Raw genomic sequence first — 27,793 nt, 5'->3', positions numbered from 1 at the left:
CACACACAAGGGCTGGAAGAACAATCCCTGTGCAGAGCTGAGCCTTGAGGTGAATTTAACTCCTGTGCTGGACCCACCTGCAGTGAAACCTTTGGTCTGGTGGAACATTTCACCTGCCAGAAAAGGTAATTCCAGCATGGAGCACCCCAACATCATGGAAAGGACAGAAATTTGACTTCCCTCTAATTTCTGTGGAGCTGCAACTTCAGTGTTGGTTTATTTGGATTTTTTTCAGCTGCTCAATGCCTCAAGTGCACCTAAGAGCTCAGATTTACCAAATCTTGCTTCTAGGAGCAATCTAGAAAAAATATCCCTCACTTTGGGCTAATCTCCTCTTGAATTTTGTGTCTCCCTTCATGTTTTGTGGAGGGTGACCACTGAGTTATTTGTAACCCCATCAAGCAACACTAATTTAGTAATGATCACTGCTGCTCCAGCTTGTTACATCCTGGATTTGGGCATCCTTAATTAGTTTCCTTATTGCAACCACCAGAATTATTCATGTGCTTATCTGTGTGTCTGAGCATTTGGCTGCTCAGAAACTTATTTTTAAAATGCTAACCGACAGCTGGAGTTAATGTTACGTGAAAAATATTAATTCAACTGATATTTTCAGTAACTCTTCACCTCCTGAATTTCTGCATTTGCACTGGGATCACCCAGACTTGGCTTCTTAAGTGCAAGCTACTCTAATAAAAAAGACAAAAAGTGAATTACTCAACAATGACATGTCAATATATAAGTGTGTACATATAAAAATATACATATTTACAAGTTATTTTTAATAGGCAGTGGAAAGCTGGAATTTGCTGCAGAAGCCTTTGCTGTAGAAACCTTTTCCTGGAAGAGAGATGTGTTAAAATTCATTCAAGAAATCTTGCTGACAACTTCAGAGAATTCTATTGCTGCTTCTATTTTGAGCTGGTTTGTGAAGGATTTATCAGGTTTGTGAAAAGCTAAAGGATGGTGTTGTGCATTGTGTGGTGACAGAACGAATTCAGCCTTCCTGCTGCCATTCAGGCTTCTGCAGAATGGCACAGAATATTTCAGCTTCATGATGGAATGCTGCTTAGCAGGCAGCACCTGAATTTCGTTTAGAAAATGAAAGAAAGTTGTGTTTTTGAATGAAAACGAGGTGATGGGGCACACCAAAGTCAAATTATAATTAATGTTATTAACATCTCTAAAATGGCAACAGCAAAAATGGCAAAAAAATGTTTGTTTGGTAATAAAGATCCCTTGTGCTTCTGGATTAAAAAAATAATCTCAGAAAACAGGAAAGAAATAGAATAATAGAATCCCAAAATGGTTTGGGTTGGAAGGGACTTTAAAGCCCATCCTATCCCAACCATCCATCCTATTCCAAGTCCCAGCGATGCCTTCCACTGTCCCAGATGGCTCCAAGCCCTTTCCAACCCGGCCTTGGGCACTTCCAGGGATCCAGGGGCAGCCCCAGGAAGAATTCTTCCCTAAGAAACTCCATTTTCCATGGGACAGAGCTGGGCTGGAGCTGCAAGCTCTCCAGGCTGCCCTGCAGGAGCCGGACTGCCCCAGAGCCAGCCTGTGCAAAGGAAACGATCCAGGTTATTGCAGCTCCCTCAACAGAGCCCTCCCAGAGAAAGAAATAAACCCAAACAGCACAAAACCAACTCTTTCCTCCCCAAACCCCAAAAGAAAGCAACAACAGGGCTAAAATCTTATCATCTTTTATAACTCACAATAATTACATTTATGATTGGCTTACTTTAATCTTCTTTAGACGCGCCAGGAAAACATTTTCTTTTCAGAGTGAACAAACCCCAGAGTTGTAGATTACTTGTATTTATGACAGGAATTATGTGATGTGATGTGCCAGCAGGAGACAGGATGTGCCAGCCCAGGAGATCTTTTCCCTCTTCTCTTTCCCCTTCAGTGTTCCTGTGTTCCTACTCTGGAGCCTGCTATAATAAAAGCAGTGGTCATAATATGCAATATACTTCTCCAGATTACTCTAATAGTGCCAGAAAGATAACCAATGAATGATCATAATAAAATACATGTAAAGGGGATCACAAATCTCACTGATGCAGAACAGGAAGAATTTATTATCCAAGTGTTGCTAATGACTTTCAGCCTGGCCCTTTGAAAGTGGCTCTGAGCTTAGCACTGTCCCTTGGAAATCCAATTCATAAGTCCACAAGCAGCATGAAATTCCAGTAGGAAATAAAGCACTTTCATTCCAAGGTATTACAGCACATTAATGCTGTTTGTTAGAACATAAACTGCCAAAATACAAACAGGGAGTGACCTCAGTGTGGGGCTTTAGGAAGTGCTGGGGTTAGATGTGGGATCTCAGGATCTGAGTCCTGAGGTGCTGAGCCACCGAGACCACCCCTGGGGGGCTCGGGAGTCCTGGAATGTGCCAGAAGTGTCTGGTGGCTGGACTTTGATCCTTACACAGGAGACGACACCTGTATGAGGATAGGAGGGTTTCACCGGGGTGAATGGCGAAAAGATTAGCTAATTAGAGGGTGAGACACAGGGTTTAGGATTTATGTACAGGGGGGTTTAGAGGAGTAAGATGGAGGAATTGGGGCATGTCCTGTCCTTCTCTTCTTCTTCTTCTTCTTCTCCTCCATCTTCTTTGGTGATGGTGGCATTTTTGGATTGGTTATTACTGAAAGTGCACCAGCAATAAGAATAAATGGTATTGGGGAAAAATGATAAATATTGTACACGTAACCATGGGTATAAAGATAGGTGACTGTCCGGAGGGCGCACAGTGTGCTCATGGCTGACTGCTGAGCAGATCTCTGTCGGGCTGAAAGAAAATCTTTTAGATAAACAATTAATAAACATAAAAACCGAAAGAAGAACTGAAGCCTCTTCTCGTCCTTCGATACGCGGGCTGCCCCAAGGCCACTCCGGGCCTTTCCAGGCACTTCAAACAGCCGAGAAAACCCGACAGTTAAAGGCAAAGCTCAGCTCACAGACAGCTCAGGTTCAGATGAAATTCCTGGTGCAGCCCAAGCAGAGCATCCCCTCCCTGCACAGGGACAGGAGTGACCCTGCTGAGCCCAGCCCTGAGCAGGGCAGGTGCTGGGGCCTGGCAGCAGGGCTGAGCCATCCAGCAGCTGCTGACAAAGGATCGTTTATCCTGGGAGCTCTCTCCAAAGCCTTTCTCCAAGTGCCTGCTCCTCGTGACTGCCTCTGCTCCCATTTCCCTCTGAGTGCTCCTCTCCAGCACACTCAAGTGATCTGCTCTGCCTGGAGGGGCAGAGAAAGCTGCTGAATCCCTAAATACTGCCATAAAAACACAAATTCCTGGCTGGTAACTGACTCTGGAAATAACTGAAGTCTCCTTGGATGATCCAAATCCACAGCTCAGCTGAGCACTTCTGCTCCCTGCAGCTGGAAAAGGTTTCTTGTGCCACCCTGCATTGTCAGGACAGATTTTGCTGCCTTGTGGCAAGAGCTGCTCATTCCCTTTTCCTCTTCTCTTTTTTTAAAGGAAAACAATATTCTTAGAGAGCCAGAAGAGGAAACAAGAGAGGTTTATGAGTGAGAAAAGAATGGGGAGCCCAGAACTCCAGAGAACGCCAGAATGGGATTGGTTTGGAAGGGGTCTAAAAAATTACTCAAAGCAGGGACAACTCCCACTGTGCCAGGGTGCTCCAACCTGGCCTTGGGCACTGCCAGGGATCCAGGGGCAGCCCCAGATGCTCTGGGCACCTCACAGGGATGGGATTTCTTCCCAAAATCCCACCTAACCCTGTCCTTTGTCACATGGAAGCCATGTCCCTTGTCCTTTCCATGCTGGGGTTCCCAGAATCAAACAGTGCCATGTCGGGAAAAAAATTCCAAAAATCCTTCATTACAAATCAGAGTAATTACCTCTAAAAAAAAGAGAAGATTATTAAGCACAGCTCCTGTAGGTCCTGGGGAATGGGAGGTTGTCAAGGCCAGCCCAGTTGCTGAGACAAGAAGTGAAGGATCAGCCACCTGGAACGGCAGCACCGGGACGGCTTCCCTGGGAAACCTCACGTCTCTCTCTGCTGCAGTTCCCTCAAAATATGAAAAGGCAAGTGAAAGTGACCTCTGCTGAACACCAACTTCTTCAAAAACCACGGAATAACACTCTCCATGGCTCACTTTTAATTGTAACTTTGTATTTTTTTGTGTATAGTGACTGATAAAGAAGAAATGGCAGCATCATCGTCGAGGATGATTGGATTGCTGGAATGAGAGAAAGAGGAAAAGAAGGGAGGAAATAGCAAGAATTGGCTGATTTGGGATCAATGCTCAAAAATCAATACGGGTCCATAAATGCTGTCTTGATATCTCCATAGCTGTATGATTTATCTCCGTTATCAGTGTGTTGATTTATAAGAAAGCAGGTTAAAACTGCCTGCGCTCCTAAACAAACATTTTCATCTCATCCTTAGCCCCGGACTTCTTTCTCCTTTCTTTTTGAGCTCCAAGATCCCAGCCTGAGTTAAACACCATTGTGACTTGAGAGATAAAGAAGCAAAATCTGCAGCAGGACCTGCCCAGAGCAGCTGTGGTGCCCCTGGATCCCTGGCAGTGCCCAGGCCAGGCTGGGCACTGGGGCTGGAGCACCTGGGACAGTGGGAGGGGTCCCTGCCATGGCAGGAGCTGGGTGATTTTTAAGGTATTTCCAACCCATTCTTGATGGTTTCAAATTCATGAGCTGAGAAAGAACACAGACATTCCTATTCCAGTTTGATGGCAAAAAAATCAATTTTTGTGTTTTCAGCTTTGCTCTTTCTTCCATCTCCAGGAATCCAGTGATGAGGATGAAGAGCAAACCCTGCTGCAGTGACTGAGGGCCTCTTCTACCCACCCTGCTGTATTTGCTATTCCTGCTCTGCAGCCTGGGAGGAGTTTAGTCCATTATTAAACCAAATTCCAGCTCTTTCTTCTCAGGCTTAATGCAGCTTTGAGAGTCAGGGCCCAAGACAAGCACCTGAATGTCTCATTGCTTAAAACCACACACCTAAATCCACCTTACAGACCCAAATAAGCCAGAGGAGTTCTCAAAATGCTGAGAATCTCCAACATCCACAGCCCCAGGTGATACCCAGCATCTTTAGAAATAGAAAGCTCTGATTAGCACCAGAATAGCTGTGAAATGCCTGGTACCCCCACTTGAGTATCTTCTTCAGAGAACTCTCTATTTAATCCCCTGAAATGTTTTCATTTCCTGGAATAGCTGTGTTTATTACTTTAATAAACTGAATTAGGAGATATGGTTATTGGTTTCCTAACTAGGCTGAATTAAGTTTCATTAAAAAATAAAATCCAGGATTCTAGTTTATACTTGGTATAAATGCACTTAAAATGTTGGAACAACCACACTCCTTTTCCTTTTAATATGCAGATTAAAAAAAAATCCTTCCTGCATTAAACTGAGAGCTACTCTCAACACTTCAAATGGACTAAAATGCAATAAATAAAAATTTTAATTAAAACACCTAGTATATAATATTTCTGGACTTATTAGGTGTATTTTTTTTTCTGCTCGCTGTAGACCACAGAACAAGATCTGTAAAATATCCTTATTAAACCAGCAGGGTGATGCTCCAAAGGTGTCACCTGGTGGTGGCCACAACCAGGCAGTGACAGGGATGTGGCTGCAATGTCCCAGCAGAGTGAAACCCAGGATGGAGGCAGAGCCATCCATGGTTATCCCTGAGCAGGGATGATCCATCCTGAGCCATCCAAACCCCTCCCTGGGGTCACCCCTCCTCACCTGGAGAGCAGCAAAGCTGCTGGAGCAAAGCTTTTTGTGGTGGAAATCACAGGAAGAGAGAGTTTCTCCATTACCTGAGATTGGCTTTGCTCCCACTGAACCCAGACAGGCAAAGTTCCTCTCAGCTTCTCACCTCCCTCACAGGCCCATCCCAGCTGCATTTATTAATGGATCACTGCATTTATTAATGAATCACTGCATTTATTAATGAGGAATCACTGAAGCACCACCTAAGCCTTTTAGCTGCACTTCTGTCCCAGCAAAATGGTGTTTAATTGTATGAATGAAAAAAATAATGTGGGTGGGCACTGTCCCAAAGACAAACCCCCATCAATTCCCATCACAGAAAGAGTTAAAATGCTATTTTAAAAAGCCACAGACCTGCTTTGGACTCTGGGTGGGTTACTGTGGACTGATTTCCACTTGCAAGGTTTTCAAATGACAGATTATTTCCCACAAAAACAATTGTGGAGCTGAGCTGAGGTTTCCTGAGTTGAAAATGTTTCGTTACCTCTAAATGTAACAGCAGATTGACAAATGTTCCACTCATGTCAGGAAAATTACCGTCTGTTTGTCACAGGGAACTCCTGCAAACTCCTTTTCCACATCCATAATTAAATCACTGCTCTCTCCACTCACCTAATCTGAATATTGCAGAGCTGTAATACGGGAAACGAGAGAAAAGCATTAAAAACACTTTGTGTGACAGAAGTTAACAAAAGAAGAAATCCTGGAAAAGCTTTGAGGGCTTTAATAAGTCACTAAATGACCAAAACCAGACTTAGTGCTTAGCACTGGGAAGCCAAGCTGTGCCAAAGCCCTGTCCACAAACGCTGAAGGCTTAATGACACAACTGTTTAATTCTTTGTTCCATTCTTTGTCTGCTGGCAGCCTTTTCTCTTTCCAGCTCTGTGGAGGGGACACACAATGCAGCTTTAGCTAAGCCACCTTCCTGAGAGCCAGGAGAGCCAGCCTGCAAACCAGGCACAGGAGTTCAGCCAGGATGCTCTTGCACACAGCACGATGTAGGAAAATCGCTGGTGCTTGAATTTCATAACAAATCTCACAACTTCCCTGCACCCCAGTCCAGCCCAAAGCACATTCTGGTGGTTTATCGAGAGTTAAAAAAGGTAATTCACACATCCAAAGTGAATAATCTGTCAGATCAGAGAGTGTAGGTTCAGGAATCAGCGTCCAAAAATGCAGATTTTCCTGAATGAGCATCTCCAAGGTGCACTTGTGCAGGCAACATCTCAATGCGCATTCCCCAGGTGATGTGCGCACTGAATGCCAAGGAAATGAGAAGAACAAAATGCTTTTTTGAGGGATGCTTCCCATGTGGGGCTGTCTCCTTCCCCTGCAGGAGGGCAGGACCAAAGCTCCTGGACCAGGGATGAGCATTTCTGCCTTGTCCCTGCGGCTCTGAGCCCTTCCAGGCCTCACTCCTGGTAGCACAACTAATACAACTTCATTGCAGTTACTGCTGGATTAGTCCTTGTAAACGTGGATAAAGCAGCCCTTCTGCACTGTATCAGTGTCCGGTTTTCGGCTGTTTGGAGGGCCTGGAAGGGCCCGGAGTGGCCTTGGGGCAGCCCGCGTATCAAAGGATGAGAAGAGGCTTCAGTTCTTCTTTCGGTCTTTATGTTTATTAATTGTTTATCTAAAAGATTTTCTCTCGGCCTGACAGAGGTCTGCTCAGCAGCCAGCCATGAGCACACTGTGCTGCCCTCCGGACAGTCACCCATCTTTATACCCAAAGTTACGTGTACAATATTTATCATTTTTCCCCAATCCTATTTATTCTTATTGTCCGGTGCACTTTCAGTAATGACCAATCCCAAAGAAGATGGAGGAGAAGAAGAAGAAGAAGAAGGACAGGACACGCCCCAATTCCTCCATCTTACTTCTCTAAACCCCCCTGTACAGAAATCCTAAACCCTGTGTCTCACCCTCTAATTAACTGATCCCTTCACCATTCACTCCGGTGAAACCCTCCTATCCTCATACAGGTGTCGTCTCCCGTGTAGGATCAAAGTCCAGCCACCAGACACTTCTGGAACATTCCAGGACTCCCGAGCCCCCCAAGGGTGCTCTCGGTGGCTCGGCACCTCAGGACTGAGGTGCTGAGATCCCACATATCAGCACCTGCCTTATTGATCCCATAAACTGCTCCTCCAGCCCTGTTCTTTAGGTATTTTGAAACAAAGAATCCTTGAAAGACATTGATGGCACTCAGACATTGGTTCCCTTTCAAACAAGTGGGTTCGGAATAAGTGGCTTTGCCCACCTTCATCTTTCCCTTCCCTCAGCATTAAAAATATTCTTCCACATTGCCAGTGGTTTTCATCAGCCAAGATCAGAGAATTCTGCACGCTGGGGAGGACTTTTGGAGTCACCTGAAACACAACCACCTCCTGTATTGTATCACCTCCAGGAAATGCAGTCACAGAGCACAGAACAGCACCTGCAGAAAGCTTTGGAGCAAACAGCCATCCCAGGGGAAGCTGCAGGCTAATTAAAACCAGCACTACAAAAAGATGCTGCTGTTCTAACACGTGTTAATGTGAGCTGGTGCACGGGAGAGCAATAAAAGAAATGTCAAAGGAAGCAGGAATCGTGGAGGAGCCTGAACTGAGGGAGGCACAAACAGGAGTCTGGGGAAGCAGGGCACAGACTGCAAAACAGAGCTCTCTAAAAATGCAAATATGGGGAAGGAAGGTGCAGGTGGTCTCTGCCTGGTCAGTGCTCTTGGAGACTCATATCAGAGTGGGTGTCACTGCCAAATGTGACATTTGATTGACATATCATCATCATTTAGGACATGGACTCACCTGGCTGCATCCACAGCCCAGAATAACCGTTCCTCCACGATCCTTGTAGCTGTGCTGGAATAGGCAAGAGGAGACAGATTTCCAGCTCCTTCTGTAATCCCCAAATCCTGTCCCAGTGCTGCTGGTCAGCTCTGTGCCCACGTGTATCACAGAGGGGCCCTGGAATGCACAATGGACCTCTGGTCAGCTCACGGAAAGGATTTGCTCTGGGATCACCAGGGCACTGGGCAGAGGCTGACCTGAAGGCCTGACTTCATTCCCAGGTCCAACCCATGGCCTGACTTCATTCCCAGCTCCCATCCATGGCCTGACTTCATTCCCAGCTCCCATCCATGGCCTGACTTCATTCCCAGTTCCCATCCATGGCCTGACTTCATTCCCATCCACAGCCTGACTTCATTCCCATCCATTCCCAGTTCCCATCCACAGCCTGACTTCATTCCCAGGTCCAACCCATGGCCTGACTTCATTCCCAGCTCCCATCCATGGCCTGACTTCATTCCCAGCTCCCATCCATGGCCTGACTTCATTCCCAGTTCCCATCCACAGCCTGATTTCATTCCCAGTTCCCATCCACGGCCTGATTTCATTCCCATCCATGGCCTGACTTCATTCCCATCCACAGCCTGACTTCATTCCCATCCATTCCCAGTTCCCATCCACAGCCTGACTTCATTCCCATCCATTCCCAGCTCCCATCCATGGCCTGACTTCATTCCCATCCATTCCCAGTTCCCATCCACAGCCTGACTTCATTCCCATCCATTCCCAGCTCCCATCCATGGCCTGACTTCATTCCCATCCACAGCCTGACTTCATTCCCATCCATTCCCAGCTCCCATCCATAGCCTGACTTCATTCCCATCCATTCCCAGTTACCATCCATGGCCTGACTTCATTCCCATCCATTCCCAGTTACCATCCATGGCCTGACTTCACTCCCAGTTCCCATCCATAGCCTGACTTCATTCCCACCCACTCCCAGTTCCCATCCATGATGACACAGAGCAGAGCTGGATCTCTGCTGGCACAAAGTCACCTGGGTTCCATCAGTGCCTGAGGAGAACCCAACCCTTCTCCAAAAGGAACAAAGGATTGGGAGCTCAATTTCCCTTCCTGTGTTCTCCAGCCTCCTGGAGAAATGGAAAAAAATTAAAATCCCAAGTGCTGGAAACTGGGCAACAAGAAGTGCCTCTGAGAGCTCTGTGAGAAATCCTTCCCCATCTGCTCGGGCTTCAGCTAATTAACTGACATGGTTGCAAACGAGCAGCAGCTAATTGGAGCTCTCTGTTCTGCCTCTCCCTGCTAGGAATGGGATGGATTCCACATGACCAATGGTTCAACATTTTCCAAGTAATCTCCACTCAGTGCTGGGCCAGCCTCCCAACAACCTGTGCACATCCTCACCTTGGATGGGAATCCAAAGAGCATCACTGGAACTGGGGAGCTGTTATGGGGAAGCATCAGGCAGATGTGTGCAGGCTCCAGCTCCAAGGGTATTTTGGAGAACAAGCCACCTGCAGGCAATCAGGGGCCAGCTGAGTCCCAGCCATGGCTTCTCCCTGCAGCCAAGAGAGCTCTCAGAGCCAGCCCACAGAACCTGGAGGCACACAGGCCATGCTTGGTGCACTCTGCAGGAGAACTGCAATGTGGAAGAGGTGATTCTGTGGGTCTCCAGCAGCTGAGGTGCCACATCTTCAAATCTGAGGCCCTAAAAAGTTAAAAAAAAAAAAAAAAGAAAAACAAAGCACTAGGTTTTCCTGCTCCAGCCTGTGCTAGCATTCCTTCCCTGAGCTCCCAGCCTCTTTTCCAGTGAGGTTATTTGACATTATTCACCCCCAAACACCAGGAACAGCTTTATAACAGCAAGAAATCCCTTAAATACTCTCCACATCACAGAATTACAGAATGCTTTGGGTTGGAAGGGACCTTAAAGATCACCTAATTCCCAGCCCCAGGCAGGCACAGAAACACCTTCCACTATTCCAGGTCCAACCTCGAACACTTTTCCCATTGTACAGAACCAGTGGAGCAGGTTAATCTGGGACCAGTGATGTCCCTGTCCCATTGTGGTCATTGCCCACTGATGGTTTAAACCCCTCAAACACAAAGAATCAAACAGAAATCCCCTCCCTAAACACCCAGGTGAGCAAAATTATTTGCAAAAATACTCAGAGTAACTCAAGAACCATGATGCTCCAAAGATCAGGCTGGATACTGGGGTTAGGCTGGACTGGGAATAATCTTCCCCAGGATTTCCCTGAAAACCAAGGATGAGCCATGTGAACATATTATAAATAGAGATGTCCTTTAAAACAAGAGCACATCCACTGAGGGATGCCAGCCCCAGTTGGTTTTATGTGTTTTGCCCTTAATTGCAATATGGTAAAAGAGGGTTAAGCCCACTGAGATATTTTAGTAGGGTTGCAATGAACCCAAAATCTGTGAGGAGACTCATTTCTAATGAAGGTTTTCCCCATTCCTCTGCAATATGGAATTTTAAAAATTCTCCCGGCCTTTCCAGTTGTCTGGTCTTTAGTGGATGCTAAAATCCCCACAGATTTCCAGTCCAACTATGGCAAGTTCAAGAAGTTGGGGATTTTTTTCTATTTTCACCTCAAATTATTAATTCTAGCAAAATTACATTAAAAGCTGGATTAAACTAAGAGGAGTTCTATGTTTCTGAGTTTGGGGTGTGTGTTTATCAAGTTTGGAAATAAGGAAGCATAAATAAAACATCTCCATGGGATACAAATTCACTTCTCTGTCTCGAATACAAGAAATGCAGCTGTGGAATACAAATCATCTCCTAGCCAGAAACATCATTTAATATTTATTACTGCACACTTGGCTCTGTGCATTCAGGGAGGGTGTCCCCCACTTCTTATCTGGGAAGTTTTGGGGTCCTGACCTCATAATGTGCCACTACTAAATGGTGCTGGAGCAAAATTTATTTTACCCTATTTAAAACTACGCCAGTTTTGTTGTTTACCCCTCTCAGACTTTTAGAAAAATCAACAAAAGATTTTTTTGGTTTTTTTTCATTGTAAGACATTTGGGAAACCAGCTGAAGGATATTCTTTCACTGTGAAAATGGGAGAATGATCCAGCTGGAAGGAATCTCATGAGTGAGGGCAGAGAGCTGCTGGAATTGCCTCTGCAGATGCTGAGTGGAGGTTTTGGCTTCCCAAAGGGCTGCAGCCATCAAGAGCTTTCCAAGAGCTTCCAGGAAAAGCAAATTACTCATTTTGATCAAAAAGTAAGCTCAAGTTTTGAGGAAAATGTGAATATATAAAAAACCTAACACAGTGTGAGGTACCTGTAGGAGAAGGCTGAGCACTGGCTTTAAGTGGTTTTTAAGTGCTGGTCACCTCTGTCCTTATTCTGTGCGCCTGAAAAATGAGGTTCAGAAGAGGTAACAACAAATTTGCTGGCAGAACTCACCCTGTGCTCCCAATCTCTGGGTGGGAATGGTGGTGTTTGGCTGAAGGTTGGACTTCATGGTCTTGGAGAACTTTTCCAACCTTGCTGATTCTGTGATTTGAATGCATTTTGTGTCCTGGTAATGAAATTAACACCATTAAGGGTCCATCTCCCCACTGGGTCTAAAACACTGTGGATTTCAACAGCTTTTCAAAAAAGTGTTTTAGAACCAGGGAGAGCTCTTGGGAAGAATTTTGATGATCAGGATCCTCTGAACAGGAGGCAGAGCCATTTTTTAGCTGTGACTTTACACTCCCTTTCAGCTGGCACCACTCTTCCTTCCAGCATGAAAAACAGGTGCCAAAAGGAGGATGATTTCTGTAAAAAAAAAAAAAATAGCAGCGAAGGAAGAAGTGCATTTCTATGATAAAAGGGTTAAAAAGGTCTAATTCTGAATTTCTATCTCTGCATCCCAAGATGCTCCTTTTCTGAAAGTCAAAAGCTGATTTATGTGCCACACTGTCATTGACAGACTGAGGCAACAGAAGCAATGCTTCCCCAAACAAAAAATAATCCAAAAAAGCAACTTTTCCATCATTATTATGTACTGGCAAAGCAGAAATCAGCCAATTATCCTAAGAGAAACAGGATAATTCCCTATTTCCTTTCCAAAGGGGGGCAGCCTTGCCCTGGCAGGTGACACAAACCCTGAGCCCCCTGTGACACCACAGCCCATGGGGCACCTCTGTCCAGCACCCAGCATCCCCTGCATTTTCCCATTTAATGGAATCTGTGGGATCTCAGGATCTGAGTCCTGGGATGCCGGGCCTCCGAGACCACCCTTGGGGGGCCCAGGAGTCCTGGAATGTTCCAGAAGTGTCTGGTGGCTGGACTTTGATCCTACACAGGAGACGACACCTGTATGAGGATAGGAGGATTCCACCGGGGTGAATGGTGAAGGGATTGGTTAATTAGAGGGTGAGACACAGGGTTTAGGATTTCTGTACAGGGGGGTTTAGAGAAGTAAGATGGAGGAATTGGGGCGTGTCCTGTCCTCCTTCTTCTTCCTCTTCTCCTCCATCTTCTTTGGCCACGGTGGCACCTTTGGATTGGTTATTACTGAGAGTGCACCGGGCAATAAGAATAAATGGTATTGGGGAAAAATGATAAATATTGTACACGTAACAATGGGTATAAAGATACGTGGCTGCCCGGGAGGGCAGCACAGTGTGCTCATGGCTGGCTGCTGAGCAGAGCTCTGTTCGGCTGAAAGAACATCTTTTAGATAAACAATTAATAAACATAAAAACCGAAAGAAGAACTGAAGCCTCTTCTCGTCCTTCGATACGCGGGCTGCCCCAAGGCCACTCCGGGCCTTTCCAGGCCCCTCAAACAGCCGAGATAACCGGACAGGAATCCATCTATCTGATTCTGTCAGAAGCAGCAGCAAGGATGCAAGGTCTGAGATCTGCACGCAGATGGAATAACCAGGATGCAGCAAGATGTCCCAAAGCTGCTGAATCCAGGTTAATTTAGGGACTCCCTCCAAGCAGTGCTGACCCCAGAGGGCCCTGCTGGCACCCAGCCATTCATCAGCTGCTGGCACAGAGCTCTAAATACACTCCAAACACACACAGCCACTGCCAGGGCAGAGCTGGGCCATAAAACACGGGGTGCTGCCCAGCACAAGATTTAGGGAGTGGATTTAGGGGTGAGGACACTCAGTGACCCTGAACAAACCAGGACAGTGACAGCCAGCACTGGCACAAGAGCCTTTTTCCTGTCAGTGTCTCAAACTTCCAGGTGTTTTTATTTCCAGAGGTGGAACCACCCTTTCTGTTACCTCCACCAACAGCTCCTGTTTTCTGATGATCTTTGGCTTTTGCTTATCAGGGTTACACAGATGAAAATTATTTTTTTACTGCTTTTATGTGAATTATTTCATAGCAGCTTTTGGAGCACTGATTCTGCAGTTGCTGAGGTGAATCCCAGAATGGTTTGGGTTGGAAGGGACCTTAAAGCCCCCCCAGTGGTCAGGGACACCTTCCACTGTCCCAGGCTGCTCCAAGCTGGCCTTGGACACTTCCAATCTAATTTTAGATTATTTTCCTGCAGACATAAAGGCTTCTCTGCTTTTCTCTGTGCTACCACTTTCTGTAGTCCTTGTCCACCTGTTTTCTCCCCCTTTTTATGCTCAAATTCAACACAAAAAAAAAATAATTCTGGGACAAGGCCATGTGTATCTCCAAAGCCCCATTTTCCTGTGAAATGTTCCCTCACAGGTGCTACTTGCTCCCAAGCAGATTAGGATCACTGGAAAATGCTCAAATCCTTTAGGAGCTCTCACATTCCCACTGTTACATAATTAACTCTCCTTGCCACCTGCATTTGTCTAATTCCAGCAAAAACAACTCCTGTGCCAGAGCCCTCACTTTTGGAAGAGTGAAGAGCACAGTGGCTCAGCCTGGGGCTGGGTGAGAACTGCAGCCCCAAACTGCTCAAATCTGTGAAATTTATTAAGAATTGCATTGCCTCAGAAATTACTGCAGCAGTGATAATCTAGGAAAAACCTGGATATTGCTGGCTTGCTCCTCTCCAGCAAATGGAGGGAATTACTGCAGGTGCCAAATGCCTCGTCCCCACCTCCTGCACGCTCAGGGCTCTCTGTGAGATTTTTGTTTTCTGCTGGGGTTGCTTGGAGAAGGAAAATCCTTTGGGAACTTGTGGTCATTGCCCACAGATGGTGCCTGATGCCGTGTGCAGGCTGCCCTAGAGTCACAGAATAAAGCAGGGATTTATTCCAAGGATCTCCTCCATGGATCCACCTTGGGCAGCACCAGAGCCCAGCCAGGGCTGCACCCAAGATGAACCAAAATGGCCCCAAAATGAACCCAAGATGGACCCAAATGGTCAAAAATGGAACCCAAGATGGACCCAAATGGTCCCAAAATGAACCCAAGACGAACCAAAATGGCCCCAAAATGCACGAGGGGCACGGGCTCTGTCCCTGGGATCAGTTCTGCTCCATTTGCACCTTGCAGTTCATTGTCCCATCCCAGCTTTAGCCCAGGCAGTCCCACCCTGCTTGTTTTTCTCTCTCCAGCCCACGGGGTTTGTGCTCCTGGGCTGAGATTGGGATCATTTGTCCTTGGTGCCCAGCTGGAGCAGGAATTGTTTTGTCTCCCTGCTCTGTGCACAGAGCTCACCATGCCCTGATGTGAATCCCAGACCCACACACTAAAGCAGCACAGAACCTGAAAAACACAAAAGCTAAAACCTGAGGCATTGGTTTAAACTCCTAAAATACAAAAAAAGCAACCAGAAATCCCCTCCCCAAACACACAGGTGAGCAAACCTATTTGCAAAAATAATTCCAGCAACAGAAGCACCACACTGCTCCAAAGATCAGGGCAGATGTGATCTGCAGAGGAGGCACAGAACAAACCCTTATCTCACTCACCCTCAAAAAAAACTCACCTGGTTTTAATTAGGCAGAGCAGAGGGTGGCAATCTGGGAAGCACTGGGAAAACAACACTGGGAAAAGGTAAAATAAATGATCAGATTTCTTGTTTCTCATCAGCACAGCCCCTACACAAACCAAAGGTCAGGGATCCAGCTGGGATGGAATAAGCTTCAAACGTTGAATTTGCCCCAGAATTCACTCAGAAAGTCCCTGCTTTGTGTTAATATCTTTTCTCTTTGTACTTATCTTTTTGGCAGAGGTGCCACAGCACTTGTGGCACAGCTGAGGAGATTTTCTGGAAGGATGTTTGAAGCTCCCAGGTATGGAAGCTGCTCAAAGTCTACCATTATTATTATTGCCCTTCAGGAAAAACATCTGTGAGAACTCTGATTGTGCTCACTTGCAGGCTTGCTGCTATATTGATAAACAGAACTGTTGCTGAGTTGGGCTTCTCAAAAGCCAATTTTGCCATTTATCTGTAGGAAAAAATATCCAGAAAAAGTGCATTCCACAGGGATGTCTTGAACAGCACAACTTCGAAAAGTTCCCCATCTGCTACAAGTCCATTAAATGCAAAAATGTGGAATTTTCCAGCCTGTGATTTGGGTGGTGAAGGTTTAAGATCTGTTCACAGCCACATTTGCAGCCATTTGGGCAGATGGGGATTGTTTAGAGATGCCTGCAAAAAGCCTCAATTTGTACCCACGGACAAGATAATTTTTATTAATGAATCATATTGACACATCAACCTCCATTTGTGTGTCACAGATTTGGAGTACACAAACAGCTTCTGAGAGGGAAATATGCCATTATTAACCAGAAATTAATTTTAAATGATATTTTTAAAATAGGACACCGTGTTTCACTGCTCTAAATCCCAGTATTTTCAGCCTTTCCTATCTTTCATAATAATTTTCAATTAATAAATTTCTTCATTAATTAGCTCAGTACAAAAACTGAAAAAAAATTTAAATATCCTCTTTTTTGGTTCCAGCTACATAATGGAATAGTCTGGAATAGTTTTTTTTATAAATGAATAATGTGTTTCAAGCTCACTCCTACTTAGCACATCTCCACCCTGCTTCTTTGTAGTTACTAATTACACAACATGACCTGTGTATTAGATAGTTATGTTGAAATTTCAAGCCAATAATTACTTTCAGCACAAAAACTAAGATATTTTACACCTTCCCTGTTCAAACAGTTGAAATCAGGAATGTAATGGATGTAGTAGATACAAACAAAATATTAAATTTTAAGTGCAACTTGCATCTGGACATGATTTTTTGGTCATCTCAGCTTTGCTTCACGTGATATTTAAATAACAAATAAAATGCCACATTCTGTATAAAAAGAGGGAAATCCCAACTCAATTCTGCCTCAGGTTCTGAAGGACAGTCAAAGTTCAGTGATGATAATAATAAAAACAACTCCATGAACTACTGGTGGGCAGCTCACAAAATGAGTTTCAGTCAGGACATAAATTCCTCCAGGTCTTCCTGCTAATCAAACATAAAAATGAAATTACCATCTTAATCCCCCTCCCCTTCTTTTTTTTTTTTTAATATTCTTAAATTTTAGTAGTTTATTTTCCTGAGTTTTGGGAGTTTGACAGTTCTGAAGTTCTAGTCTAAATAAAAATATCTTCACCTCGTTTAGCATCAAGCTTTAATCTTGCTTCGCCTTATGAAAATCCTAATTGTATTAATTACCTCATGAGTTATTTATCTAGGGTGGTGTTTGCAACAATGTGGGAACTCACAACGGGGTTTTGTTTTGATTTTACTGCTGCATAAAATCTGTGAAATCCGAGACACACGTGGCAGAATGGATACAAAATAAAAAGCCTTTTAACAAAACATTTCAGCTTTCAAAACCCCATAAACCTTGTGATCTTCCTCCATTTAATAAAAATATTTCAAGTGCAATCAGCATTATTTTATAGGATACTGGTGTTCAGTGCCACAACTACCACTGGAAGATTTTTTCCCTGCTCCCTGTTTTTCTGGAAAATAGCTTTGCCCACTGTGCTGTCGATCAGATATGCTGGAGGATGTGCTGGAAAGCTGAGATACCCACGTATGGATTCACTAAGCCTTTAAGAAGAAGGAGGTCTCACTGTTATCCACTTATCTCAAATTAGAATCCAATCCCAGCAAAGGGGAAGGGGAGATAGAGGCATTTATAATATCAAAACTAGAGCACGTGGTAACAAATGACACTGGGGAATAAAGAAGAGAAAAAGCACTTTATCTCTGCTGAGGCCACCTTGGAAAGGCATGGCCCGCATTTAACTGTAAAGTGGAAATCTCCTCCTCCTCCTTTGGGTAACAGCATTTCCTTCTCCTGTAAAACATACAAGATATCAACACCTGATCCCCAAATCCCAGGAACACCAAGATTTTTGCCTCCTGCTGGCTCCTGAGGGAAAGCAGCACCTGCAGCACCAACAGGTTTGGGGCGAGGCCTGCTCCCTCTCCTCCAGCACTGGATCACATCCAAACAGCCTTTTAAAGTCATAATTGAAGTTTTATATATGCAATAACCTGGGCACTGAAATGCAAATTAAAAATCATTACTGTTGCTGCCATACAGATCTGTCTTCTCTAGGCACCAGTCGTCCTACAGCATTAAAAACCGGGGGCCTGGGGGATCATTGCAGCTTTGATGCCTTGTTTTTACAGGAGAGGGGAGCAGAAGGAAAGCAGCTGGAGGAACATCTACTCCCTATTTGCATTTAGCCATTCAAGCTTAAAATCCCATTCCTGGCTTTGCAGGAGCCCTCAAAGACATAAATACAGATTCTCCCAGGACAGAGTGGAGCAGTGTTCTTGTTTCCTCTCAAACTGAACTCTATTTCACTCTTTATGTTTCCTGTCCAGTTTATTACCCGGCTGTTGCTGTTGTTGTTACCCCAATGTGCCCAAGGAGGGATTTCCAAACTGTTTCACACAGAATTGCCCCAGAGCTTCATGGAAAGCCTGATTGAAAAGCTCAATTTCTCCTCAGGCACGTGGAGCTGGGGCTGCAGAAACCAGGAGCAAATCATAGCTGGTGATCCCAAAGTGCTGGGTGGAGGCTGAAGATGATGAATTAGTGGGTGGTTGTGCAGAGATCACACCTGGAAGAAGAGGTAAAACTTTCCTGGAGTGCATTTATCCAACCTGGTGCCACATAATTCTCCAGAATGCCTCCCAGCCCTCGAGGAGCAAAGCCTGGGCTCTGCTGTTTCGCTGAGTACCCAAAGCACTTTTCTTTGGGTTTTTGTGGCTGAGATCACTCCTGAGATATTAGAAAGTCTGTTTTTTCCTAGCCCTGTGACTGAAGAAGGAGTTGAAATTGGTCAGTTTTGCTTTTCAAGGTTATTTTTTCTTATCTATTCCATTTTTTCTCTGACCTGCTGAGATCTGTCCAGCAGGTCGGGTTGTGGCACAGTCCCTGCCCTTGGGGTGGTGTTAGCTTTTTACACTGCAAACTACAATAATTTTCCAATACTTATCACCTATGTTAGACAGTCTGTTTCTACTCTAAACCAATCCAAAAGTGCCACCATCCCAGCAGAAGATGGAGGACAAGAAGGAAAAGAAGGACAGGACACACCGAGATTCCTCCATCTTGCTTCTTGAACCCCTATTCTAAAACTCTAAAATTCTACTTTTTCACCCTGTGATGAATTAACTAATATTTTACTCAGACTTTTGTGGCTTGTAAATCTTCACACAAAGTTGGTAATTGTATCCATGGACTAAAATCAAAGGCACAGGTGTTTTTGACTCTGTGCCAAGGTCTCTGAGCCCCCTGCCAGGGTTTTGAATCACCCAGAGCAATGTCCTGGGTCCCAACACTTTTCCTCCCTCAGCATCATCACTCCCATCTTCCCCAAATCCAGCCTGTGCCAGCTGCTCCAAATCCAGCAGCTCCTCTCCTCCAGGCCCCACAAACCCAATGGAAGAGGGTGAAAAGTTTGCAGAGCTGATCCATGAACTCTGTCTCCCCTAGAAAATGCAACCTGGGTTACTGCTAAAATTAACCAAGGCTGCCACACATGGAGCAGGATCTGCTCTGCCTGATGAAGGAACAGGTGGATTTGTGGATTTTAGCTGTCCCATTATTCTCCTTCAGGGAAAATGTGCTCCTTCTGTTCAAAAAAATTCCATTTGCCATCAGAGCTGGCACAAGGGGACAGCAGGAGCCAGCTCAGATCCCACAGCCTGGATCAGGAGACCCAGCTCATCAATCACAGCCCACAATTAACCACGAGGAAATGAACCCATTTAGAGCACAAATCTTGCCCCTCCATATCTCTTGGAAATGATCTCCAAATAAACCTTCACCTCTCCAAGTCTCCCTCTCCTCGATTTGTGCCTCTGATGACAACATTCCCATTTCTCCTCAAATCCCTCACATAGAATGACCCCAGTTCACCATCAGAGCTGGAGAATAATAATTTTGCAATCCCTATTTTTTGGATAAAACAGGTAGCAAAGAAGAGAAAATTCAAATAACAGTTCATCCTGTGCATCCACATAGAAAACTGCCAACACAAGAACTGGAGCTGCTGGGTCATCCCTAATTCCTCCAGCAGCCCATGAAGCAAGCAAAGGAAACATTTGCTTTTCCTAAAAACCCGTTTCTCACAGAATCCCAGCACCTTTGGTATAAAATAAGAGCTGAGATATGCATCTGTTACAGTAAAAAAAATAAATAAATAAAATACAGCAGAACTTTTTAATATATTAAATTAGGCTATATTGGCTAAAATTCCATTTTAATTTGAAACTCATTGGATATTAAAGGCAAGTTTAAAAAGTTATTATCTAGGGTTTAATTGCATACATTATGTTTGTAGCCTTAGGTACTGCAGGTAGATCTTTAATATTCCTGCAATATATTGAGAGCATGGAGCAGCCATTTAATTCTGAGTTTCTCCAAGAAACTTCCAGAGGTAACCATGGGAAAGCAGATTACAAAACTCCAAACTTTTTGGCTGTTGGGTGAAATTCCAATGGGTTTGGGCCTGTTGACAGGGAATTTCCGAAGTTTGAGCTGTAGGAAGGACACTGGAAGCATATGGGCTGTCATCAAAACATTGTTGAGTCCACCCTTGACAGACACCAGATTAAAAATAGAAGGATTTTCAAGCTGCAATATGGGTGCTTGGAAAAATATCAGATATTTTCCTTCAAAAGTATTACCAAAAAAATTCAAATGTGTCCAAACGTTTAAATGGGACAGCAGCTCCTCTCTGTCTCATGTGGTGGAGGAGGAGGTCAGCTGTGTGAGCACTTCCATCCTTTGGCAGGGTTAACAGAAAAATTGTGAAATTAAGCTAAAAATAATCAGAATTCCAGTCCTGTGCCAAAAGAGCTGGAAATGTGCTGGGCAGTAATGACTTCCTTTAGTTTCCTGTGCACCTGCCTTTCTGCAAACACCAAGGTATTCAAAATCAGGGTTTCAAGAGAGCAGAATTCCCCAGTGCCTAAGGAACTTGTAAAGCCACAATTATGTTCCCTGTAACCAGAAATGCTGTCAGGCTCCTCAGTTTCAGTCTGGGGACTCTGGACACCTTGGCTCCCCCTGTAAATGCACTTTTGGGTGTCTCTCAAGCAGGGAAACACCTTTGTACCCATCCTAACCCTGTTCCCAGGGCTCAGAGAGCTGAGGTGGGAAAATGAGCAGCCAAGGAAGCTGCTGGAAAATCCAAACCGCCCCTCCCTGCCTCGACACACACAGAGGTTTGCTGCACACAGAAAAGCTGGTGGCATTTCTCCAGCCCCAATTCTCACACCAACTGCTGCTCGAGTGCCACATCAATCATCTGGGCCTTGCCACAAAGAATTTCACCTTTCCACCCTCACCACATCACCCAGCACCAGCAGTATTTGACCTCTAGTGAGAATCATCCTCTTAAAAGCAACTCTTGAACTTCGTGCTTAATGACACAATTAATTTGCTACACTGCTTAGGAACTTTTGAAAATGCCCTTTTTTTTAAAAATACATACATTAATCCCTTTAAAGAAACAACAATAATAATAATAATTATTATCATCATCCTCATCATCCAACTCAGCTTCAAACTCTTGAGGCATCATCATCATCCAACCCAACTTCAACTCCAAAGCATCATCATCATCATCACCATCAGCATCACCATCCAACCCAACTTCAGCTCTAATGTATTTTTTAATTATCCAGAATATCTGCCCTGTTTAGAATGTTACTTCCTGTGCTTTTTCTTCATCTTTGAAGAGGCAAATCTAGAGTGGAGCACTCCAAGCATCTTCCACACCTCATTCTGACACTCTCTGTAGGACAGAACTCGTCCAAACCCTGCTTGACACTAAAGAAGAATAAAACCCCAAGTAATGCACAAACAATTTCAAGTCACAGAAGCATCTTCCAGAAAAGGATTAGATACAACATCAGGAAATACAGATCCTTATTTCCTTCAAAACACATGGAAAGGACTGCTAAAGAACCCAAGCCCACGATGGCAGCTGGGATTCCAGCCTGTGGAGGACGAGCAAAGTATCTTTGCCTCCTTATTTTCAATTCCTCTGATTATCCCAGAGCGCTGCGTTCATCAAATGTTTGTTTAACTCGGAGTGTTTGCTTATTTAAAATAAATCTCTGCAAGGGGGATGTGCAGCCTGGTGTCTGGGTGGGTTCTGCTGAATGGGGAGCAGGGGATGGGAGGGAGCCGAGCTCAGCAGCCCCACACACACTCCATGCTCAGCAAACAAAGACACACACACTTCTCATCTTTCGTTCAATCATTCTCAATGAATGCAAACTTTTATTTTTTTTCCTCCTTCCTCGCCATTCAATTTCAAATTAGTCTAATCAGACATCTGCTAGGAATGAACAGAACTGAACACAAATCTGCGAGCGCTCAAGAGCTGCTTCCCTCAAACGGCATTAACTCACAGGGACACTCTGAGGAAATAATTGAACAGCCCCAGCACAACATTCCAGACTCTCTGATTTAACTTTATTGGAGTCAGAAGAAATCACAGGATGGAAGGAAACATGTTGTTAAGGACTCTGTTCTGAAGCAGTTCAATAAAAGCAGGCTGCTTATCCTGCTTTATTATCTTTATTATTGCTGCTCGAAGATGAAAAGAGAATTTCCTCTCAAGACTGAAAAGCAGAGTTTGTCTCAAAGCTCTTTGTTTTCTTTTCAATAGCAAGGTAGAGTTTACTCCTTACAATTTACAGGCTTTTTTTTCTTGCCTGAACAGGGAATTTTGATATTGTGGCATTCCCTTGTTCCTGTGACAAATTATGGTGGCGTTTGTCAGCACTTACTAAAGGTTTTGACATTACTCAACAATGTTGGGGTGGATTCTGCTGACTCTGGACATGTTCTGAACTAAACATCTTTTGTCAAGCTCCTGGAATTATCCAGGAGCTGCACACAGGTTTTCTGTTCAGCTCTGTGGCCCTGGCCTTCCCAGGGGGAGAAATTTCAAAGTCAGATTAATTAGAATTGAAGGCCATTTTTTAGCCCGTGTTTGTGTGGTGATACTGACACAACAACCATATGAAAATCACACTAATTTCAGGAGCCAGCTTAGATCTGCTTCAAGTAATACTTCAGTATTGATTAAAATAAAAAAATTATTAATAATAAGACAACACTCCTTGCATATTTTTAACCAAAAGATTGGTTTTTTTAAGCAATACTTTTAAAAGTACCTAAGATTTCAACCCACAAGTAGAATAACTGCAACATTCTGTAGAAGAAGCATTTCCCTAAGAGTTTTAAGCTCTTTCCATATTTATTTGTGTTCATGGGCTTTAGAGGATGATCTGGGAGAGAACTTTTCATTCTTGGGGCACTCCTGCCCCTCGAGGTTGCTGCCAAAGCTCTACAAGAAACATCAGGGAAGTTTCCATGAATTTTTCAGCTACCTGCGTCTCTGTCATCTCTTAAATACAAATAAAATTGAGCCCAAATGTCCCTTTTTTATGAGTAATGGGCAATGAGACAGAATCAATCGCTGGCAAAGTAAAAGATGCTTAATATTGATTGTTCTTCTGAAGGATGAGGAAGCTTCTCTAAAGCTCGTTGGGGACACGGGGAGGGGACAGCTTATGGATTTGTTTTCCTTCCTGCATTCCCAAGGGAGAAAGGAAAAGATGAGGCCATGATAGATGATAATTCTGCAAGGAATGACTAATGAGGCACTGAGCTGCCTCTGTAGCACTACTGAAGGCAGTAATAACCAGAGTAATTGGGTTTATTGGGTTTCTGCTTAGCACACATCCAGTCCTCTCCAACATCCTGTCCCTCCAAAGCATTTTATGCTCTCTGTCTTTCCTTTTTATTATGCCTGACTTGAGTTATTTCATGAAATTTGACCTTGTACTCTTAATCTCATCTGCTTGTTCTGCATAGTTCATCTTCTTTATTTTCCTCCGTAGCTGTTCTGTCAAACACCCCACGTAACCACAGCATCCCAGGCTGCAGTGCCAGCCCTCACTCAGGCTGCATTTACATTTCTGCAGCCCCAACAGCTCCATTCCATCTTCTCTGGGAATCTGGCTCAAGAAATAATACTCCAGGATAAATTTGCTACAAGTGCATGACCCTCTTTTACAAATCACATTGCTAACTCTGTGCTAGAATTAATTACAACCTCCATTTTCAACTAAATGCAATTTTTTTAAGAGAGGCTGGAAACAGCAAGAGTTATGTGAGTCAGAAAATAAATAGTTATTATTTGCTATGATTTTTTTTTCCTAAAAGGCTTTTACACTCCTGCTGGGAAAACATCTCTGCAGAAATCCATTCTTGCAGGGGAAAGGGAGAAAAAAAAAACCAAACCCCAACATTTCATTCAGTGACATTCCCCTTCCAATCCCCCCAAGAGCAGAGCAGACACTCCATTCAAGCCTAATGACACAGGAGCTGGCTGTTCCCTGCAGCTGGGTGCTTTGCACTGTGAATTTATTCCTTTTACAGGACTGGGTCGTGCTGCAGCTCCCTTTGGGGAAGAGTTTCCAGCCCCTGCTGGTGCTCCCAGCCCCTCTGGCACTTGTGCTCACTCATTTCCCAGAGGTTCCTCACATCACAGGCACTGCAGAGGCTCCCAGTGATGTCTTTTGGGCTACCTAAAAAGAGAGGCCAGACTGAATTAGGGGAATAAAAAGCTGTTCTATTTATTGAAGGGCCCAATTTCGGGCAGACAAAGCCCCCCAGGGGCTACACCCAAAAATGGATGATGGGTCAGGGTTTGCACACTTTTATAAGTTTGGTTCATTTCCATTCTGGGGGTGAATCTGCCAATTCCTGCTCCAGGTAATGAAGTCATTGACCCCAAGTTTGCTCCCCCAACTCACTTTTGTTCCCATCTCTGGGCCCTGAGGCAGTGAGGTGTCCTTGATTCCAGGCCTGGAGAGGAATTGTTGTGTCTGCCCCAAATGGGAAAGCAGCAGCTCACACTGTACTAGAGTTTTACACTAAAGAATTGCAGGATTACAAATAGATGAAAAAATACAAAAAGCAGAACCCTGAGGCGTGAGGGATGACCTGGACAATGGCACCGAGCTGCCCCTGTCCCTGCAGGCCTCAGGGGTGACAGCAGTGCCGGGCAAGGCCGCGGTTCCAAGGAGGTGCAGGGGAAGCTCTGCAGGACATACTGGGGGCTCATCTTCCAATTCCAGCTCCTGCTAATGAAGTCATTCACCCCAGGTTTGCTGCCCCCAACTCACTTTTGTTCCCATCTCTGGGCCTGAGGCAGTGAGGTGTCCTTGATTCCAGGCCTGGAGAGGAATTGTTGTGTCTGCCCCAAATGGGAAAGCAGCAGCTCACACTGAGTGTGGGGTTTGGAGTTACACACTAAAGAACTGCAGGGTTACAGAGAGATGGAAAATGGAAAAACTGAAATCCTGAGGTATCAGTGGCTCCTGGTGCTCTCTGCCCATGCTCCAGTCCCAGCTGGCATCACTCCCTCTGCAGGGAAAACTCATCATCCACAGGACATGGGTCCAAATATTGCTGTGTCCCCAAGACACAGCAATATATAACATTATATTATATTATATTATATTATATTATATTATATTACTAAATTAGCCTTCTAAGAACATGGACTCAGATTCTCAATTCCTCCTTTGTCCTGGGGACCCTGAAAATACCACACCATAATCCTAACAGGTTCTGTGGAGTGGTTGTGGAAATCTCATTTAAATTCCTAATCCTCTCCTGTTCAACTCCAGAGCACGCTGTAGAAATGAGAACACACATTTGATTTTCTACATAAAGGCAATTGAGGTGGCTCATCCTCACTGGAACCACACAATAAACATGTCACTGGGTCAGTGGACCATGGGAACTCAGGATTTTGGGGATTAGCATTGCTCTGGCTGTGCCTGCCATGGCCATGACAATCCCACTGTGAGCCTGGGCCAGGGCTGGTGCACACCTTGGACAAAATTTCCCTGCAAATTAACAATTATAATGAATAGATAGCACAGCAAAAGCTTCCAAGAGAAAGGTATTCCTAGGAGGCATAGCTCAATCCAGAATATCAATCCGTAGGGCTCTGAACAGGGCTGGCTGAGCCAGGAAGTCCCTGAGGGGCCTCATTAACATGGATTTCCACATTCCAGACTCCTCAGGTGGAACACGGATCAGCACTGGTTCTGCAGAGTTTCAAATGCACTGTGCTAAATTTCAGCAGTTACACACAAATCATTGGGCATGGAGCAGGAAGAGAAAGTATTGCAAACTGAGGAAAATCATATATACTAAAATATATTAATTAAACCTCAGATAACACAGAGATTATTCAGATTTTTGTAGTTCCTGGACTCACTGAGTGCAGCCTTAGAGTGGCTTTCCTCCTCTGTCCACTAAATCTTGAGCTGCTATCTTTGTTTTGTGCACTGACGTCCTCCAGCTCTGTTACAAGGAGTTCCTGGCACTTCTCAAAGCCCTGGAAAGTGGCTGCAGCACCAACAATAAACACAAGAGCCCCGTGCCTTCAATGGCAGAGACTCAGCAGCTCAGGCAGGAAAGGCACTGATGATAACAATAAGTATAATAGCAACTGCATTAGGCCAGCAGGGTCAACAGCTCATCTTGCAGCAGTCTGAAAGGGGTTATTTTAATTCCAGTAATTGGCCCCAGCCAGCAGCAGGAATTGATGTGCTGCCACTTTGCTCTGCCTGCTGCTCAGATGCAGCAGCCCAGCCCGATGAGCACAAATTACCTGCTGGAGTCAATGCAAGCCATTGCTCTGCTCCCATTATTGATCAGCTCTGAGCTCAGACAAAGCCTCAGCCCCTGTCCCATCCCCAGCTTATTGAGCATGAGCGGTGAGCAGGTACCACAGCTAATTGTTGTTTTACTGCTGATCATTATTATGATTCTTTTTGCTTAATGACCAACATTTATACGATGCTGATCATGCAGTTACCCTGCAGCACTCTGCAAGCTTCACAAAAGGTTTTACAAATTGTGCTTCTGAGCCTAAAAGCATTATTATGATTCAGCCACTCCATGTAACAGGCAAAAGAAAGATCAGGATTATCCTTAGTAAGTGTTGTAACAAAACATTTTGTCTGTCTAAATGCTCAGGATGTCCAGGGGGACCTGCAGATGTGCAGGGACTGATTACAAATCTCGGATTTATCAGCACAATGACTGAAGATCTACAGAGTCACCCAGAAAGGGCTGTGGATCACAGCCACCCCAAAAATGACAAGGTCACCATCTCAAGAGGCTCCTTCTCATTCTCAGCTTTTGGGAGGGCAAAGCTCCTGACACACACTCAGTAACTTGATTAAATGGGATGGACATAACACAGAATTACACTCTGGTGTGAGTGCTGGAGCCCCATGTCAGAGATATTGTTGTAATTGATATTTTAGATCATATCCCAGCTCCTCTGCAGAAAAGATTGGACAAGGAGGGTTTGACTCAATGTTTGCACAGCCCTCCCATCACAGGTGTGTTCTCAGCTACCTGCATCTTCCATGGATCCAGATTTACCTCCTGTTCCAGCCCACACTGGCTCCTTCCCCACTCTTCTACTGCTCAGCAATGAAAAAATAAATAAACAACCCCACAAGAGTTTAAGACCTTTTAAATTTAAGGATTACCTCATGAAATGCAGAGCAATAAACAGGGCCAGGAGTTGGGCTCCATGATCCCTGTGGGTCACTTCCAACCAGGATATTCTGTGACTTTCTAAATAACCATATTTAGCTCTATCTTATTTTGATAAAATCCCCAGAGCTGTAATGCCCAAGGGAGAAAAAGCTGATGTATAATTCTATTCTAAGGAAACAACAGGGTGCCTTAAAATTTGG

This window comes from Zonotrichia leucophrys, chromosome 12 (genome assembly GCF_028769735.1).
Source record: "Zonotrichia leucophrys gambelii isolate GWCS_2022_RI chromosome 12, RI_Zleu_2.0, whole genome shotgun sequence".
NCBI classification, from domain to species: Eukaryota; Metazoa; Chordata; class Aves; order Passeriformes; family Passerellidae; genus Zonotrichia; species Zonotrichia leucophrys.
This window is presented reverse-complemented; position numbering follows the sequence as displayed.